Source organism: Salvelinus alpinus, chromosome 21 (assembly GCF_045679555.1).
Source record: "Salvelinus alpinus chromosome 21, SLU_Salpinus.1, whole genome shotgun sequence".
Lineage (NCBI taxonomy): Eukaryota > Metazoa > Chordata > Actinopteri > Salmoniformes > Salmonidae > Salvelinus > Salvelinus alpinus.
Genome location: NC_092106.1, coordinates 12,207,539 through 12,227,652, shown reverse-complemented (window position 1 = coordinate 12,227,652; position 20,114 = coordinate 12,207,539). Strand labels below are relative to the sequence as shown.

The following is a 20,114-nucleotide window of genomic DNA, read 5'->3' as shown; positions in this document are numbered from 1 at the left end:
TTACAATAAATGACTCTCACCAGAACATGTTAAAACACCGTCCACCAAAAAAACAGGTCTGTTGGTGCATAAATTATTACGCCAGGGCTGGTTGAGCTCTTTCAGTGTGAGTAAACATTTCCAAAAGACGGACGTATGAAAAGGTTAGTTTGGCTGACATATTGAATGCCTAAGGTTAATGAGCATTGTGGGGAGAAGGAATAAGCACACCAGACATTTAATTATGTCTGATATTCCTGCAGGGTTAATTCCATTTAGAACACTGCATATTGCAGCCAGAATGAAAGGTCCCCAGCCATATCCTTTGTTTGTGAGTTATAGCTCGGAACACAATTCCCCAGAAATTACACATAAACTACTGGCACACTTCGAAAACAGTCCTGCTATGTAGCACAGCACAGTTCCAGTATGGATCCATGCCCACTGTTATGTTTGCCAATAAAATGGAGAGATTGTTTGAATAATGCTCTTTATTTGTGTGTTAAACTAGCTTCTAATAGTTTGGCTTCTGTATCTGCACTGTCAATTGCTATCTTCCTTGTCTTTCATTGAGTTGAACATCTACTTGGCACAAGCTTTAAATTGTAGATCGATTCAGGCATTAATACACATCATTTGTGGGTTTTTACTGGCTGGAGAGGACATGTGATTCTATTCCATATGATTTTATACGATCTTGTTCAATTGGTTATGTCTTCACAAGACACCCCACTAACATATCATTTGACCATCGTATTGTTTAAATTCTACCTCAGGATTGGAAAGCTGTTTAAATCTGCAGGCAATCTGACAGTGTTCATCTCGGAGACATCATTCTCCTCTCTCTCAGTGAATACAGGTGCAGTGGAAGATGAGGCGAGAACATTGACAACCCGCAAGAAGCCAGAGTTTCACTTTCTAGATGCCACTCAAAAACAGACTTGCAATGTGATATCCTGTAAGCTTATAACAATCAGGGCTCTGAACTGCCACGTTCCACTTTTATGCTACATGGAATAATGATGCGCTGTTCTCAAACATCAACCACCCCACCGCTGCACCCCCCACATACTCCCCAACTCCCTCCAATCAATCAGTCTGACAACTTGACTCCACGTCATTGGAGAGAAAAATATGAAGAAATCCATACATTGACGATGAACCCTAAAATAGCTACCCTGCGCTTTACCATCATGGTTAAACCTTTCCAATGAAATCAAACCTCACGCAGGGGGGAAAATACCAGGAAACAACATGTTTGGAAGTGCTCTGATGGGGAGAAGGGAATAGTACGGTGTGTTCGCCAATAATCGCCTGCAGGCCAGATGTTAGTATCAGGGGATTTTTCTCTCTTTGGGTAGCAAAGGAAGTAGTGGTTCAGGCATTGCAGTAAACCGCTAACCTCAGTGCTCAGGTCCTTCCTGCTGATACTCCCTACCCATCCCTCTGTGGACTCTCTCATCGACAGTCCCACGCACTGGTCCTATCAGCTACCCTGGGCTTATCTACAGGCTTACCCCATAGAGAAACAAGAGGAGGAAGCGGAGGGTGGGAGTGGGAAAGGGGGGGTGTGAAAAGTAGAAGAGAAGGAGGAGATGAAGAGAGGGGGAGTGTAGGATGGAGAGTGGAGTAAAAGGAGGGAGTGGTAGGAGACGAGAGGACAGAAGAGGACAGGAAAGGAGAGGAACTACACTGACAGCAGGATCACCCAACCCCTCTGACACTAATAATCCTCCCCTCTGTTTAATAAAACATAACCCCCTTCCAACAGTCAATAGAGCATCCAGAGTCCCTGAGATGCCACACACACACACACAAACACAGAGAAAGTGTTGGGGCCTGTTTTACATTCCACCCTATCCCTGGGTTAAGAGGAGAGGAAATGTGAGCAAAGGCATTCTGACATGCTTAATATCCTTTACTTTCTCTTTATTTTCTTACTGGGGTGGATTACCGTTATCCAGCCTCCCCTGTTAACAATTTCTCATTGTTTGATTTGGCGGCTGTTGAAGTCGGAAGAAAATTGGTATTGCTGTCACCGTACCTGAGAGCTCATCCATTAACACTGACCCTAGTGAATGCTATTCTTAGTCATTTCAGAGAACTCTATGCTTGAGCAGATTTTCAGCCCAAGTCATTTAAAATCTCCTGTAAATGACTTATGCTCCTCGCACAACCTGAGGCGCGGACAGTTCCACAAATAGACTGCTGTTGTGTGATGCTGTACTGTCAATGAGAGACGAGATCAATGCACGGGGCCTCTGCACAGTCTACTTTTGTCAAAGGGCAGTGCAGAGAAGACCAGGGTGTCACTGTGTGTCTTTACATGGGACATAGAGGGCTGAACTGAGCCTCTGATACCCACAACGCCTTGGGCAAACCTGTAAACAACCCGCCCCGCCTACTCGCTGTATCTGTCTGTCTATCTCTCTATCCCACTCTCTCTCTTGTATTACTCTCTCTATGTTCCTCCTCTCTCTCCATGTACACACACGCGCGCACCAACAAACAAAACAGCCGTGTGTCAGTGGAGGACGGAGCACAGGGGATTTAAGTAAACATGTGGCCTGACTAGACAAGATCAGTTGAGGATAGTGTGTGTGTCCTCCATGTTAAAAGACAGGTCAACGCTGGATCCCCAGTACATTCTGTTCTACAATAAGCCCCTTTAAAAAAGTAGAATGGACTATTAGATTGTATAAAGAGAATGCCTTTTGATTATGTTATGGATTTATATGTAAAGTATATGTTGGGGTAAATGGAGACGCTCCATAATTCATGTATTATGGAGGCCGTTATGATAATTGTTACCTACAGTAACATGTTCTCGAAAGGTTAAGAGTTCGCGGATACAAATGTTCCTTCATACAGAAACAATTTAAATGGCATGGGTTTTCCAGTCAGGTGTGTCGACCTTTTAGCTGTGGATTAGATAAACTGTAGCGAACTACATTGAACCACTCAACCTGAAATGTAAAATTAAGTCAAAAGCCATGCTCACATAATCATTTTCACTGTTACAAAAAGCAGACTGACTGAATCCAAAATGATGAGTACTTCAGGGTTTGAATCAAGTAAACACTGAGGCTTTCACTCTGTGTCTCTCTATTTCGATGTTGGACCTTCAACGACAAAAATAAATGATTAAATAAAAGGATTATGGATTTTGATGTATCAGCCCACCATCTTTGGTACGGTAATAGTGAAACCCATCCCCTGGGCATCCACCAAACCCAGAGGGTGCAAAGCTCCTTGACAAACAGGCCTGTCTTTATTGAAGACAGAGATTGATTACCGTCCCAAGGGAGCTATGAGCAATAAAGTTATTTCTAATTGAAATTTCACAGAGGAACACAAACCCCACCACAGGAGCTGTGCTCGCCGCTCACACAGACACACACCACACACACACCACCTCTGCATCACTCACACAGGAAGTGCTCCACTGACATAATCAATGACTACAGAAAAGCATATTGCATGCATAATGCACACCCTCGCCTGACCGACTCTCTGACATGTGTTACATACAAGGAAGCTAGTCTTCCTCCCTTTTCTCTATCTTCCTTCCTATCGCTCTATCCCACCTCTCCCTCTTTCCATTTTTTTCTCCCACTCAGGTGATCTCCTCCATGCTGAGTAGGAGGATGTTTGCCTGTCTTGACCAGGCTAAACACCTTAATCCCTGTGTGTGAGGACCCTTCATGGTCATTAGTGAGAGGGAGGGCTGAGCGCTCGTCTCCCACCAACCATCAGGAGATCAAATGCCTCAAAAAGCCCCCCCAGGAGCAAAAAAGCAGAGGCCGCTGAGCCCGGCTGACAGTTTTAATGTTTTAATTTAGAATTACCCACGAGGCACTTTACGTAATGTTATTGAATACGCACACACGCTTGATGGCATGTGCAATGTGCACAAGTAGTACATATATATTGAAATTCATAGGCCTATCCACTCTGTCTCACAAGCACACAGCGAATATATTATATTCACCTCAGGACCTCCTTGGCTATTTGCCGCTGTACATTTCTGGCTGTTTGACAATGATCAAACTCAGGGCACTGAGAACAGTTCATCAGCGATTGGTTTGGAGCCGAGAGCAAAGAGGCAGCGCAAATGGCTCCTTGGGGAATTAGCAAAGCAGAACAATCGATTTCAACGACAGGCTAAAAGTACAAAAATATCAGTGTGTCTTTCTCTATCCATAGTGTCATCTCAAACAATTAACTGCTGCCTTGACTGGGGAACAGGCGAGATATGACCTACAGTAACTTTAAGAAATGCACATAGTTTGCTTTCTGGTGTCTGCTATTGTCCAGGTCTTCAAGACATAAGCCACAAATTGGAACTCGTAACATATCGTACAATTAGCAAATGCATAGCATATTGTATATTTAGCAAATTCATTAGCCTAATATAGATTTACCGTTCTAAAGTCATGCTACAGTCTCTTTCCATTGTGAACTCACATTACCATCATATTATTAGATATGTTAAAGTTGTATACCGGAATCTCTGTTTGCCTTATCTTTTACAATGGCTATCATAACCATCAACACCCCACCATTTTCTGTTGTCCATGTAATCTGATACAAGAAATGTTTACAGAGACCACTGAAGATTATATTGATTGACAATCACAGCAGTGAGTTAGGAGTATATTCATAGTAAGGCGTGATAATCCTCCGATAAAAAGCACAAATAATAAACGAGACTCGACGGAATTACATCGTTCTCCTTTGCCATGCATCTCATTACAAAGCACTTTGGAGGATTGTTAAACTACATCTGCTTAAGAAGAGAACAATTAGCATCAGGCTGTATTTCACCCTCCCTCCGCAATCTCACAAGAGCTATCAATTTAGCACTTAAGATAAACAAGGACAAATTTGAGACGGAAAACATTGTAACGCAAACAATAGCAAAATAACGAGGGGAGGAGATCCGTTTCTCCAGTGTAATTGATCTGCCTATGTGTCGAGAATCGAGATAAGCAAAGCTGTTTTCTTTTTCTCATTGCCTACTGTTTGAAAAGGGAATTATACACACTTTGAACAATGGAGTGTGATGAGCAACTACAGTGCCTCCATCTTCTTAGGCCTTAGCATTGTTTTTCTAGCGCTCGGCATCAATGACTTGTGTGATGAAAGACGGAAACGGTGATTCATCCTTGAGATGGTTTGAATCTTTTCCACCTGAAGAATCCAGGGAAGAGCTGGAAAAACAAGACCTTATTAGAACCTGCTGCATAGAATGAAATATGAAGAGTCGACTACGAAAGTGTAAAAGGGAGACTGGAATATCTCTGAGGATAATTGTTTTTCACCTTGCCAATTGATACAATTTACTATACAGTGCCTTCAGAAAGTATTCCTACCCCTTGACTTATTCCACATTTTGTTGTGTTACAGCCTGAATTCAAAATGGATTACATGTATTTTTTTCTCACCCATCTACAAACAATACCCCATAATGACAATGCGAAAACATGTTTTTAGACATTTTAGCAATTCATTGAAAATTAAATACAGAAATATTTCATTTATATAGAGTACCATTCAAATGTTTGGACACACCTACTCATTCAAGCATTTTACGTGTAGAATAATAGTGAAGACATCAAAACTATGAAATAACACATATGAAATCATGTAGTAACCAAGAACGTGTTAAACAAATCAAAAATAGATTTTATATTTGAGATTCTTCAAAGTAGCCACCCTTTGCCTTGATGACAGCTTTGTACACTCTTGGCATTCTCTTAACCAGCTTCATCTGGAATGCTTTTCCAACAGTCTTGAAGGAGTTTCCACATATGCTGAGCACTTGTTGGCTGCTTTTCTTTCACTCTGCGGTCCAACTTATCCCAAACCATCTCATTTGGGTTGAAGTCGGGTGATTGTGGAGGCCAGGTCATCTGATGCAGCACTCCATTTCTCTACTTCTTGGTCAAATAGCCCTTACACAACCGGGAGGTGTGTTGGGCCATTGTCCTGTTGAGAAACAAATTATAGTCCCACTAAGCGCAAACGAGATGGGATGGCGTATCGCTGCAGAATGCTGTGGTAGTCATGCTGGTTAAGTGTGCCTTGAATTCTAAATAAATTCCAGATAGTGTCACCAGCAAAGCAACCCCACACCATCATACCTCCACCTCCATGCTTCACGGTGGGAACCACACCCGTGGAGATCATCCGTTCACCTAATCTGCGTCTCACAACGACACAGTGGTTGGAACCAATAATCTAAAATTTGGACTTTTCCACCGGTCTAATGTCCATTGCTTGTGTTTCCTGGCTCAAGCGAGTCTCTTCTTATTATTGGTGACCTTTGGTGGTAGTTTCTTTGTATAAAATCAACCATGAAGGTCTCCTCTGAACAGTTGATGTTGAGATGTGTCTGTTACTTGAACTCTGAAGCATTTACTTGGCCTGCAATTTCTGAGGCTGGTAACTCCAACGAACTTATCCTCTGTAGCAAAGGTAACTCTGGGTCTTCCTTTCCTGTGGCAGTCCTCAAGAGAGCCAGTTTGTCATAGTGCTTGATGGTTTTTGCGCCTGAACTTTTTTTGACTGACCTTCATGTCTTAAAGTAATGATGGACTGTCGTTTCTCTTTGCTTATTTGAGCTGTTGTTGCCATAATATGGATTTGGTCTTTTATCAAATAGGGCTATATTCTGTATACCACCCTTGTCACAACACAATTGATTGTCTAAAATGGATTAAGAAGGAAAGCAATTCCACAAATGAACTTTTAACAAATCTTAATGGAAATTCATTCCAGGTGACTACCTCATGAAGCTGGTTGAGGGAATGTCAAGAGTGTGCAAAGTTGTCATCAAGGCAAAGGGTGGCTAAGAATCTCAAATATCAAATATATTTGACTTGTTTAACAATTTTCTGGTTACTACCATATGTGTTATTTCATAGTTTATGTATTTTATTCTATTATTCTACAACACCCCTAAGTTAATACTTTGTAGAAGCACATTTGGCAGTGATTACAGTTGAGTCTTTTTAGGTAAGTCTCTAAGAGCTTCTCACACCTGGATTGTGCAACATTTGCACTTTATTCTTTTCAAAATTCTTCAAGCTCTGTCTAATTGGTTGTTGATCATTGCAAGACAACAATTTTCCGGTCTTGCCATAGATTTTCAAGTTGATTTCGGTCAAAACTATAACTCAGCCACTCAGGAACATTCACTGTCTTTTTAGTAAGCAACTCCAGTGTAGATTTGGCCTTTTGTTTCGGGTTATTGTCCTGCTGAAAGGTGAATTCATCTCCCAGTGTTTGGTAGAAAGCAGACTGAACCAGGTTTTCCTCTAGGATTTTGTCTGTTTATTTTTTATCCTGAAAAACTCCCTAGTCCTTAATAACGATTACAAGCATACCCATAACATGATGCAGCCACCACTATGCTTGAAAATATGGAGAGTGGTAGTCAGTAATGTGTTGTATTGGATTTGCCCCAAACATAACACTTTGTATTCAAAACAAAAACTTAATTGCTTTGCCACATTTTAAGCAGTATTACTTTAGTGCCATGTTGCAAACTGGATGCATGTTTTGGAATATTTTTATTCTGTACAGGCTTCATTATTTTCACTCTGTCAATTAGGTTAGTATTGTGGAGTAACTACAATGTTGTTGATCCATCCTCAGTTTTCGTCTATCACAGGCCTTAAAACTGTTTTAAAGTCACCATTGGCCTCATGGTGAAATCACTGAGCGGTTTCCTTCTCTCCGGGAACTAGGAAGGAAGTTAGGAAGGATGCCTTTATCTTTGTAGTGACTGGGTGTATTGATACATCATCCAAAGTGTAATTAATAAGTTAACCATGTTCAAAGGGATATTCAATGTCTGCTTTTTTTTAACCCATCTTTCAATAGGTGCCCTTCTTTGCGAGGCATTGGAAAACATCCCTGGTCTTTGGTTGAATCTGTTTTTGAAATTCACTGCTCGACTAAAGGACCTTGAACGTAATTGTATGTGTGGGCTACAGAGATGAGGTAGTCATTCAAAAATCATGTTAAACAATATTATTGCACACAGAATGAGTCCATGGAACTTATTATGTGACTTGTTAAGCACATTTTTACACCTGAATTTACTTAGGTTTGCCATAACAAAAGGATTGAATACTTATTGACTCAAGACAATTCAGCTTTTCATTTTTTATTCATTTGTAAACATTTCGACAAACATAATTCCATTGTGTTTAGGCCAGTGACACAACATTTCTATTTAATCCATTTCAATGCAGGCTGTAACACAACAAAATGTGGAAAAAGTCAAGGGGTGTGAATACTTTCTGAAGACACTGTAGATTTGGAGGAGTAACTGAACAAGACCGCAACACATATAAAAGAACCTCAGATTCTGTGCTCCCAGATAAATTAAATCCTTTTTTTCATCAAATTATAAAAATATATTTTACTCAAATATGACAAACATCTCAACATATGGCCTCATTTATTTTCCAACGTGGTTTTAGAGCATTTCATATTAATCTATACATAAATCCGAGACACTCCATTTAGTATGATATTATATGTTTCATATGGTATGTATCAATTTGTGGATGTCCATCATACATTTCATTTGATATGTTACGATTTTCAATTCGTATTACATGTTACGAATTGCAATTCGTACAATATATTACGAATTGCAATTCGTACAATATCTTATGAATTTGCTAAATATACAATATGCTATGCATTTGCTAATTGTATGATATGTTACGAGTTCCAATTTGTTGTGGCTAACATTTTCTAAGTGGCTAACATTAGCTAGGCTAGGGGTTAGAATTAGGGGTTAGGGTTAGGAGTTAGGTTAAAGGGTTAGGGTTAGGAAAAGGGGTAGCTAACATGCTAAGTAGTTGCAATGTAGCTACAAAGTAGTAAGTAGTTGCAAAGTTGCTAATTCGCTAAAATGCTAAAGTTGTCCATGATGATATTCGAACATGCAACATTTGGGTTGCTAGACATTTGCGCTATATCTTATGTCACCATACCAGACGTAACATATCATACTAATTGGACTGTCCTGGATTTACGTTTAATATGTAACTTCTAGTCTATGAGACCAGTCTGTTATTTTCTTATAACAAAACCAAATCGTGCACTAACCCACAGCCTCTACATTTCAAATGCATTATTTTGATTCTTTTGACATTCAAAATATTTTGAACTCTGCTTAGTAATCAATAACCACTGGTTCTAGTACAGTATGTCACTAAACACTACAAGAAGTTGAGTTGGTGCTGCTTTTTCATGGTTCGACCTGCTGCTATGCTTGCATAGCACCCAAGCTATTATCAAGGTAGCTGGAGTTGGTAAACAAACAGTCCTTTAAGGACATAGGTGTTTTATTTTTATTCTTCACATAAAAAGCCATTCTCAGGTGGAGGGTTTTCATGCTGAAATGGCTGTGATTATTGCAAAGCAGAATATTATTTTATCTGCCTGCGATGAGGTCCCCAAAAAATGTGCCAACTTGTTCCCTGATTTCAACATCACTTAACATCAATCTGTCTGTGCATATATCTACCTACTGTATATTCCCAGCGTGTTGGCCAATGCAGAACCATAACAAATGTATATTCTGTATACTGGGCCAATGTGTTGTTGAAAACGATATAGCTGCGTATTATATTTAGCGGTGAGCTGTCATGCTGAAGTTTGACAGCTACATTAACAGTAAAGCAGCATAGGGGTTTTTGAATGGCTGTTTTGATTGTGTTGTTGCCCTCTAACATTCTCCACCACCAACACATCAGCTACCTGTCTATCTCCTCTTCTACCCCCAGTATATAGCTGCCATGACTGAAATTCTCACATTCCCACCTCGGTTTTCCAACACAGAGGTGAGCAGCTGTGTTACTATTGCAATTACAGTTAAACCTCACACTTTGCTGAGCTCACACAATTATTAATGGGAAGAACCACAAACTGCTTGAATGAATTTGCCCCCTGTGAGCTATGGATCAATAATGGCAAATAATAAGGCAATAATATCCAATGTTCATCAACATGAGAGCACATAGGTGTAGATACATTATAATCAAATGGCATCCGTCTGTAGGGGAACATTTGTGATTATCTGAGAAAATTGAAATACTCAACTAGATCTTGCATCTGAGTTTGGAATAGTGGAGTTATTGATGTAAACGTGTGTTTAAACAGTGTCATCAAAAGTCAGATTTAAAAACCATACAGGTGTAAGAACATAACGGTTAATGCATAGTACGCATAATAGTATCTGGCATTGAGGTCCTGAAGGAGAACATTTAAAAAAAAAAAGCTCAATAGAAAGACAACTTGCCGGAAACATTTCTGTAAGATTGACTGATAATACAGAAAAGATTGTTAGAGGCGCCTATACAACCATAAATAGAGAGGCCGACTCACATACACTGTGTGACTGACCGTGAATCCCTGTTGAACCTACAGTGCCTTCGGAAACTATTCAGGCCCCTTGACTTTTTCCACATTTTGTTACGTTACAGCCTTATTCTGACGTCTTAAATACATTTTATCCTTATCAATCTACACACAATACCCCATAATGACAAAGTGAAAACAGGTTTTTAGAAATGTTTGCCAAAGTATTCAAAATAAAAAACAGAAATGAGACTCGGAATTGAGCTCAGGTGCATCCTGTTCCATTGATCATCCTTGAGATGTTTCTACAACTTGATTGGAGTCCACCTGTGGTAAATTCAATTGATTGGACATAATTTAGAAAGGCACACCCCTGTCTATATAATGTCCTACAGCAAAAACCAAGCCATGAGGTCGAAGGAATTTTCCATAGAGCTCTGAGACAGGATTGTGTCGAGGCACAGATCTGGGGAAGGGTACTGAAAAATTATGCAGCAAGAACACAGTGGCCTCCATCATTCTTAAATGGAAGAAGTTTGGAACCAAGAAGACTCTTCCTAGAGCTGGCAGCCCGGCCAAACTGAGCAATCGGGGGAGAAAGAGGTGACCAAGAACCCGATGGTCACCCTAACAGATCTCCAGAGTTCCTCTGTGGAGATGAGAGAACCTTCCAGAAGGACAACCATCTCTGCAGCACTCCATCAATCAGGCCTTTATGGTAGAGTGGCCAGACGGAAGCCACTCCTCAGTAAAATACACATGACAGCCCGCTTGGAATATGCCAAAAGGCACCTAAGACTCTCAGACCATGAGAAACAAGATTCTCTGGTCTGATGAAACCAAGATTTAACTCTTTGGCCTGAATGCCAAGCATAGGGCTGTTGCAGTGACAGTAATACTGCCGATCACGAGTCATGAAGGCAGTCAAATTCCCAATGTGACCGTTTAGTCACAGTAATTAGGCTTCTCCAAGCTCTAATGCTGCTCATGGTCATTAGTAGCCTACAAAACTTGCTAACTGCCTGGTACTCAGCAATCTATTGTCCCTCCAATCACTTAGACATCAATGCAGATGTAATCGAAAATCTAATCAAACACTTCATGAGAGCCCATGAGCTCATGTTGAGCAACATTTCTATAGGCTATGCCATTGTGTGACATAACAGAGTGATGGCCTCTTTTAAAAACAGAAGGATCCCATCAGATTTCTATAGGCTAGGCCTACTATATTAATACTACTATATTTATTTCTCAACTTTCCTAATATTAAGGACATTACTGTTCTTTACAACAGCTTACCTGGCTGGCATGAAAATGAATCACAGGAAAATTGTACTCCATCTGCTATTTAAGTGCATAGATGACATGTATTTTTTCCCGCGGCCCCTGTTTCGAGACAGGTGCATGATAATGGTCCATTCTAAATCAAAACAAATTTCACACATATATTATTTAGGATATGTAAAGACAAGATTCAATTAAGAATAGTCTGATGGGTGACAATATTAGCCTATCACTTGAATTATATATTATCACTTGTGAATGATGCCCAGCATAAAAAACTTTTACAAATCATAGTTGCACACCCCATGTAGCCTAGCCCATAGGCCTATATGTTTTGATAAGGTTTGTATCACAACTAAAGTGGCTAAATAACTTCTTAAAATTAAGCACATTAATCTGCTTTACAAGGGGTTTGGAGCCTAACTGGCATACTTAAGCAGCGCGTGAGTTTCAAGTTTGGGGAAGATAATTTTCACCATAAAAATGCACCTTTATAATAAAAGCATTACATGCATAATTGCATTTGCGGCCACTTTTGATAATGGTGTTTTCCCACTAATGGAACATTACCGCTTATAGCCTACTGGCATGTGCGCATTGCTGCACTGATAATGTATAAGGGCAACTCAGATTATGTTATTCGCTTCTTTTGAAATAGACTAGATTTTCTCATATCATACTTCTTTAGACCTGTCTAAAATAAATAATGGACTTATTATGATGGTGTAGGCTATATTACATTCATTTATTAGACTTTTTAAAATGTAGATTTTAAAAGGTCTGCATCAGTTCCTTGTAGGATATGTGTGAAAGATGATGCTAAATGTGTTAATTAACGGTCAATTACCATGAGACTGACTGTTATTTGCTTGAAAATCACCGGCTGACTAAATCTGGTGCCATCCCTACGGCGAAGCATGGTGGTGGCAGCAGCATCATGCTGTGGGGATGTTTTTCAGCAGCAGGGACTGGGAGACTAGTCAGGATCGAGGGAAAGATGAAAGTACTGAGAGATCCTTGATGAAAACCTGCTCCAGAGCACTCAGGACCTCAGACTGGGGTGACGATTCACCTTCCAACAGGACAATGACCCCAAGCACACAGCCAAGACAACGCAGGAGTGGCTTCGGGACAAGTCTTTGAATGTCCTTGAGTGGTCTAGCCAGAGCCCGATTGAACATCTCTGGAGAGACCTGAAAATAGCTGTGCAGCAACGCTCCCCATCCAACCTGACAGAGCTTAAGAGGATATGCAGAGATAAATGGGAGAAACTCCCCAAATACAGGCGTGCCAAGCTTGTAGCATCATACCCAAGAAGAATCGAGGCTGTAATCACTGCCAAAGGTGCTTCAACAAAGTGTTGAGTAAAGGGTCTGAATACTTATGAAAATGTGATATCAGTTTTTAATACATTTGCAAACATTCTGAAAACCAGTTTTTCTTTGTCATTATGGGGTATTGTGTGTATATTGATGAAGAAAAAAACAATTGAATCAATTTTAGAATAAGGCTGTAACACAACAAAATGTGGAAAAAGTCAAGGTGGCTGAACACTTTCTGAATGCACTGTATATTAGGCATGTCTTTCTGACTGGAACATCTTTCAAAGGAAGCTATTGTTACTGAATATAAAGAATTGTGATGGGTTGCAGCCATAAAATAAAATATCCTCGGTATAATCTTGAATTTAACTACACACATTCGTATTGAGTAAATCCCTCCATGGAGAGTGGTACAATCTTCTTGGGTGCCATATTCATGTCGGAGAAGCAACTGAAGGATCGGTCAACAATTCCTTTCCCTGGAACATCCATTAAATCATTAGCATGTTTTTTAAGAACTACTCTGAAAGCAGGTAATAGTAGAGCTACACTCCATGCACTCTTATGAAACATCTTCAGTGAATCTCAACTAATCAGTCAGATACTGAAAGTGCCTCAAGGCTACTTAACCTTGCTGTGCACACCTAAGCTGAGCATGAGCACGCAGCTCTGTTACTTGGGACCCAAGGTGTAAAACATGCATTAAAGAGTGCTGTAGATATTCAGATCTCTCACCTTCCCTCTTTACATATAAACTCGTGTCTATACATGTGGAGTTGGTTACCCCTTTCACTCCCCGTTCATTATGGGGCACTAGACAAGTCTGAAAGGGTTAACCTTATGGCCATTGTAGTAACAGTCAATGTTTTTCTCCGATCTCACTGCTGTGGTAGTGGGCCACGTCGGTGGCACTGTGTTATCCTCAAAGAGGGCGAAGAAGGTGTTTAGCTTGTCCGGAAGCAAGACGTCGGTGTCCGCGACGTGGCTGGTTTTCTCTTTGCCACATACGTCTCGTGTCTGAGCCGTTTAATTGCAACTCCACTTTGTCTCTGTACTGACGTTCTGACTGTATGAGGGAATAACTACACTGTTCTAGTCTTCTAGTCCCGAGTCGGACTATGTATATAGTAACAAAAAAAGTTCTGGGCTAATAATGTAAGAAATAATACACAAAAAACGAAATACTGCAAAGTTGCTTAGGAGCTAGAAGCACAGCTGCCATATCTGTCATTCCACAGCGAATTCCAGAACAGTGTGAGCTTTGTGCCTCTAGAGCCTTTCACGTTCCTACCAATGAGCTGAAGCCATTTGTGCAGACACATTCCCTTCATTCCTTGCAAATGAATAAGTTAATTCACCAACTCATCCGCAGTCAAGCCTTCCTAATAGCTACATCGCAGTGCTCCGCCTCTTCTCTGAGAATCTAACGTTGGGTCCTTCGTCCTATAATCAAGTCGGCACTGATTACACGACAGAAGATCAAACTTCACACTCTGTGAAATGAATCTTAAAAGGTTGTATATAATTGCATACCTCTTAAAGTACTCCAGTTCCACACACACATCAGTAGACATGTAGCTATTTTTAGAGGCGATAATGATCTGTTTTGCTTTATTTTACTCAGTGCTTTGAGCGGTGACTACAATCTGACTGCTGGGAATTGAGATCTAAACATACTAAAGAGGAAAAAGGAAGCCAGTAGTTGTATGGGATCTGCGATCTGCAGCTTGCTATGGACAGATATGAAAGAGGTCAACTTAGAATGACACAAAGTCCATATAGCTAAATTGTAGCAGTTATTCCCTTTAGAGCGAAAGCCAAATGTGACTAAATCCATGTTTAGATGCAATTGAATGTTTTTTTATTAGACTTTTATTTAACTAGGCAAGTCGGTTCTTATTTACAATGACCGGCCAAACCCTAACCCGGACGACGCTAGGCCAAATGTGCACCACCCTATGGAACTCCCAATCAAGGCCGGTTGTGATACAGCCTGGAATCGAACCAGGGTCTGTCGTGACGCCTCTAGCACTGAGATGCAGCGCCTTAGACTGCTGCTGCGCCCAGAAAGACTGTTACTCACAATACTTTAACTGGTAAAGTATTTCAAAACCTCTGTTCGTGCAACATCCATGGGAAGGTGGTGAAAAAATGTCCAAAGTCATCAACAGTTTCTCAGTATGATAATTTGATTGAAAATGTACAACATAGAAAGCTATCAGTTCTCCTCAGGCTGACGACGAGACAAAAAAAGCAGTGGGTATTTCTTATGTCAGACAGAGACAGCCAACCTAAATTTTCCCTCATCGATATGGCCTCTTATTTAATTGTTCTGACAACTGGGTTTAATGACTTGGTTCCTGCCCAGTCAGACAGCGTGGCTCCACTTAGCCTCGTCCTTAATGGGCCTAATAAGGCCATTTCTTTCCCTCTGTCATAGTGGCCGTGCAGCGCCATCCCTCATGGTCTGTCACACAGGGCCAGGCGGGCGAGGGAGGCAAAGCTCTCAGGAGGGGCCACAGAAGACACAGAGAGAGGGAAGAATGTTTATCCACATTAATTGAGATAGCTGTCTATTTCAGCGACAAGGCCAGGCCATTTCAGACCTGTGGGAAAGTTGGAAATGCACTGTAGGCTACATAACACCCGATCCTGCATAATCATCGCACTGGGGACGTCATTACTTGCGATACATGTATAGTTCTGTAGCCAATGCAGGAGACCATGTCAAGTTTGTCCTTGAGGAGTCTTTTCTCATGATGTTCCTCATTGTCCACCACTACATTTCGAAAACAGTACAAAACTAAGGGTGTTCTTTTTAAGGAAGAATAATCTAAGAGTATTGTGTGACACATTGTGTAGCTACAAGTAATTTCATCGGGTAGTATCCATTGTGCCACTTGTCTGTGAGAACTTCTTCGAGGTCACTGGATAAACGTTCCACTGTGGGGGACGAGCTGCGGTATCTGTCCGTATCTCAAGACTTCTTCTCAGAGCCAGCCACACTTCATTCACTTTCTTTTATTCAGGGCTGCTTCCCTAGCTGTTAAAGACAGGCCGTCTTCCGATTCAACTTCTTTTCAAAGAAAGGAAAAGTTTGCAGAAAAGAGGATGACAGGAGGACTCCACTCCTCTTTTGGTCCCCACTGCTATCTCATTCAGGATGGAATAATGGCACCAGAGAAGGAAAGATATAAAATAGCACTTTGTGACCAAGATAGTAACACAACATCATTAAAAGTATGCAGAACAACGTGTGTAAAATGATTGTCCTCTCCCCTCCCATGTAGAGACACATAAAATGTGGGGTTGTTTTACCACAAGTGTGTAGGGGGCCAAAGAGGAAACTAATCGTTCATTTTTTCTCACTTATACATTTTACATTACGTGAGGATGGAACAATCTAGAAATATGTCAAAATAAAACTATAACCATATGGAAGAATGACAAAAGTGAATCAACATTTTGCATGTGCTGCCCTGAATCTATACTTAGAATACATGCATCTGCCTTATGTTACAGTTACAGTAACAGTAAGTGCATACCATTAGCCCACTAAACAATACACGTGGGATTTTCTTTAATTTCACCTTTATTTAACCAGGTAGGCCAGTTGAGAACAAGTTCTCATTTACAACTGCAACCTGGCCAAAATAAAGCAAAGCAGTGCGACACAAACAACAACACAGAGTTACACATGGAATAAACAAACGTACAGTCAATAACACAATACACACTATTGTATTTGCTCACACTGTATACAGTGTGAGCACATGAGGTAAGATTAGGGAGGTAAGGTTATGGCGAAGTAATTACAATTTAGCAATTAAACACTGGAGTGATAGATGTGCAGAAGATGAATGTGCAAGTAGAGATACTGGGGTGCAAAGGAGCAAAAAAACAAAAACAATATGGGGATGAGGTAGTTGGATGGGCTATTTACAGATGAGCAATGATCTGTGAACTGCTGTGACAGCTGATGTTTAAAGTTAGTGAGGGAGATATGAGTCTCCAGCTTCAGGGATTTTTGCAATTCGTTCCAGTCATTGGCAGCAGAGAACTGGAAGGAAAGGTGGCAAAAGGAGGAATAGGCTTTGGGGGTGACCAGTGAAATATACCTGCTGGAGCGCATGCTACGAGTGGGTGCTGCTATGGTGACCAGTGAGCTGAGATAAGGTGGGGCTTTACCTAGCAAAGACTTATAGATGACCTGGAGCCAGTGGGTTTGGCGACGGATATGAAGCGAGGGCCAGCCAACGAGAGCATACAGGTCGCAGTGGTGGGTAGTATATGGGGCTTTGGTGACAAAATGGATGGCACTGTGATAGACTGCATCCAATTTGCTGAGTAGAGTGTTGGAGGCTATTTTGTAAATGACATCGCCAAAGTCAAGGATCGGTAGGACGGTCAGTTTTACGAGGGTATGTTTGGCAGCATGAGTGAAGGATGCTTTGCTGCAAAATAGGAAGCCGATTCTAGATTTAATTTTGGATTAGAGATGCTTAATGTGAGTCTGGAAGGAGAGTTTACAGTCTAACCAGACACCTAGGTATTTGTAATTGTCCACATATTCTAAGTCAGAACCGTCCAGAGTAGTGATGCTATTTTTTATAAATGTTCAATAAAAAATTAACCTGTTTTTGCTTTCTCATTATCAGGTACTGTGTGTAGATTTATGAAGAAAATGTTTTATTGAAACAATTTTAATATAAGGCTGTAACGTAACAAGATGTGGAAAAAGTCAAGGGGTCTAAATACTTTCCGAATGCACTGTAATTAATGGACATTTTTGTTGGGGTTGACACATTTTTAGGGGAAATCATGTCTGAAATTTCAGAGTGGAAATGACTAACTTTAGAAGCCTTTTTAAAAATGCAAATTTTACATTTGCATTTCCTGCTTTTCTCTGGATAAGAGTGTCTGCTAAATGACAAAATGTAAATCAAATTAAGATCTTACATCTGTAATAAGGTCAGTCAATGTGTTGACCTAGTCCACCAGCTAGGCAGATGACCCCACCAGCTGAGCTATAGTGCATATTACAGACACCATTTGATCAATAATATCCTCATGATTGTGTTTCCAGGACTCTCTCTCTCTCTCTCGGAGGGGTGTCCTATTTTGCTAGAATGGTTTGCCTGCGGGTTAACGATCTGTACGTCTCTCAACATAAGGGTTTTGTCTTCAGAAATCCACCAGTTCGCTTGTTCTGTTCTACTCTGAGTGCCATCAGCTTGTGTGTTCGACAGCAGATAAATGAATTTACATAATCGACACGAGAAATGTAGAAAAAAAACAACAACAGGTATATTTCTACTCTTTCACACACTTAAGAAGAGCATGGTTGTAATTAATTGTGCCTGAGATTGGAGGCTCCAGCGAATCCGAGAGTGTCAATACAGGCCCCAGCCTGTCGTGTAATAAGCTACGTAACATAACATAGTTACGTTTTGTAATTGGCTGGTGCAGTCAAGCGACAAGGGCAAGCCGGATGGAGGCGCTGACCGTGGCAAATTAAAGAGGGTGGTTAAGATTGATCACTGAAAACTCCCGTCAGTCCTGATAATGACCCAAAAGGATTACTGTATGTCAGGGATAATCTGCAGAAATGCATAATTGCTGCCTTCCATGATATCTGGCTGTATGGTATTAAGGATTTGTAAAAGTAGACTGTAATCGTGTCTATTTATCCAATTGGGACAGAAAAATGAGAGACAAAACGTTTGTCTTCAATGAGTGCCTTCTATGCTCTCTCCAATACCACGTGTCAACTAGCTGGATGCTGTGTCTCTCTATACTCGTCCACCAGCTCAACACCAGCAGAATATACTGTGTAGCATAACACGACGGTGTCTATTGGCAGGATGAAGACATAACTTGAGTCCGTCCCCTCAGGACTCCTGCTGGTATTGACAGCTTGCACAAGCACGCTACTTTCCTCTAATTGGAAAAGTGATTTACATATAAACAGGTAACAAATTGCTACAAATGACGTGTTAAGTGTGTGAGCATAATGCAAATTGGGCCCAAATAGCTCGTGAGCACAGGTTGTGGGTATTCTCTTCGGACAAGATGTGAGAAGGAGTGGCCCAATTACAGACAAAGGGAGGGGAGGGATGATTATCCCCTCTTGGAGAGGGAAATCCAGTATAACGTGTGCATAATAATGATTACCCTTCCCCCTCTCATGAAGGTGTCCTTGTTCTCTTGCCTTTTGCACTTCAAGTGGTGCACGACACACATGTTCATTGGCCTCTCGACTCGGAAGAGCTGCCACAGCAAATCTCTCCCTTCTCTGACTCATGGCTCACTGCTGCGTGACAATGTAATGCATAGAGCATAGAGAGTGGTTTTTCTAAGCACAGCTAATTGGAAAACCTGTCTCCCAGTCTCTGAAGAATCTCTGGATTTACATCATCATTAGATCTGTTATGAAAGTATATGTGTAGTTAGTTTACAAGGATGTGGTGGACTTAGGTAGCAAACACTAGTCAATGAAGGGTAAGTGTTGGAGTTTTCAGTTGTGCGGGCTGTACTTTATTCTAGTGAGGGCTGTACTTTATTCTAGTGAGGGCTGTACTTTATTCTGGTGAGGGCTGTACTTTATTTTAGTAAGGGCTGTACTTTATTCTGGTGAGGGCTGTACTTTATTCTAGTAAGGGCTGTACTTTATTCTAGTGAGGGCTGTACTTTATTCTAGTGAGGGCTGTACTTTATTCTAGTGAGGGCTGTACTTTATTCTAGTGAGGGCTGTACTTTATTCTAGTGAGGGCTGTACTTTATTTTAGTAAGGGCTGTACTTTATTCTAGTGAGGGCTGTACTTTATTCTAGTAAGGGCTGTACTTTATTCTAGTGAGGGCTGTACTTTATTTTAGTAAGGGCTGTACTTTATTCTAGTGAGGGCTGTACTTTATTCTAGTGAGGGCTGTACTTTAGTCTAGTGAGGGCTGTACTTTATTCTAGTGAGGGCTGTACTTTATTTTAGTAAGGGCTGTACTTTATTCTAGTGAGGGCTGTACTTTATTCTAGTGAGGGCTGTACTTTATTCTAGTGTGGGCTGTACTTTATTCTAGTGAGGGCTGTACTTTATTCTAGTGAGGGCTGTACTTTATTCTAGTGAGGGCTGTACTTTATTATAGTGA

The 20,114-nt window shown here is 40.8% G+C and overlaps 1 protein-coding gene across 3 annotated transcripts in view; it reads right to left on the bottom strand.

Annotated features, from left to right (window-relative positions):
- LOC139548530 (limbic system-associated membrane protein-like) overlaps nt 1–20,114 on the bottom strand; it is a 728,679-nt gene that overhangs the window by 90,696 nt on the left and 617,869 nt on the right. The window lies entirely within an intron of this gene.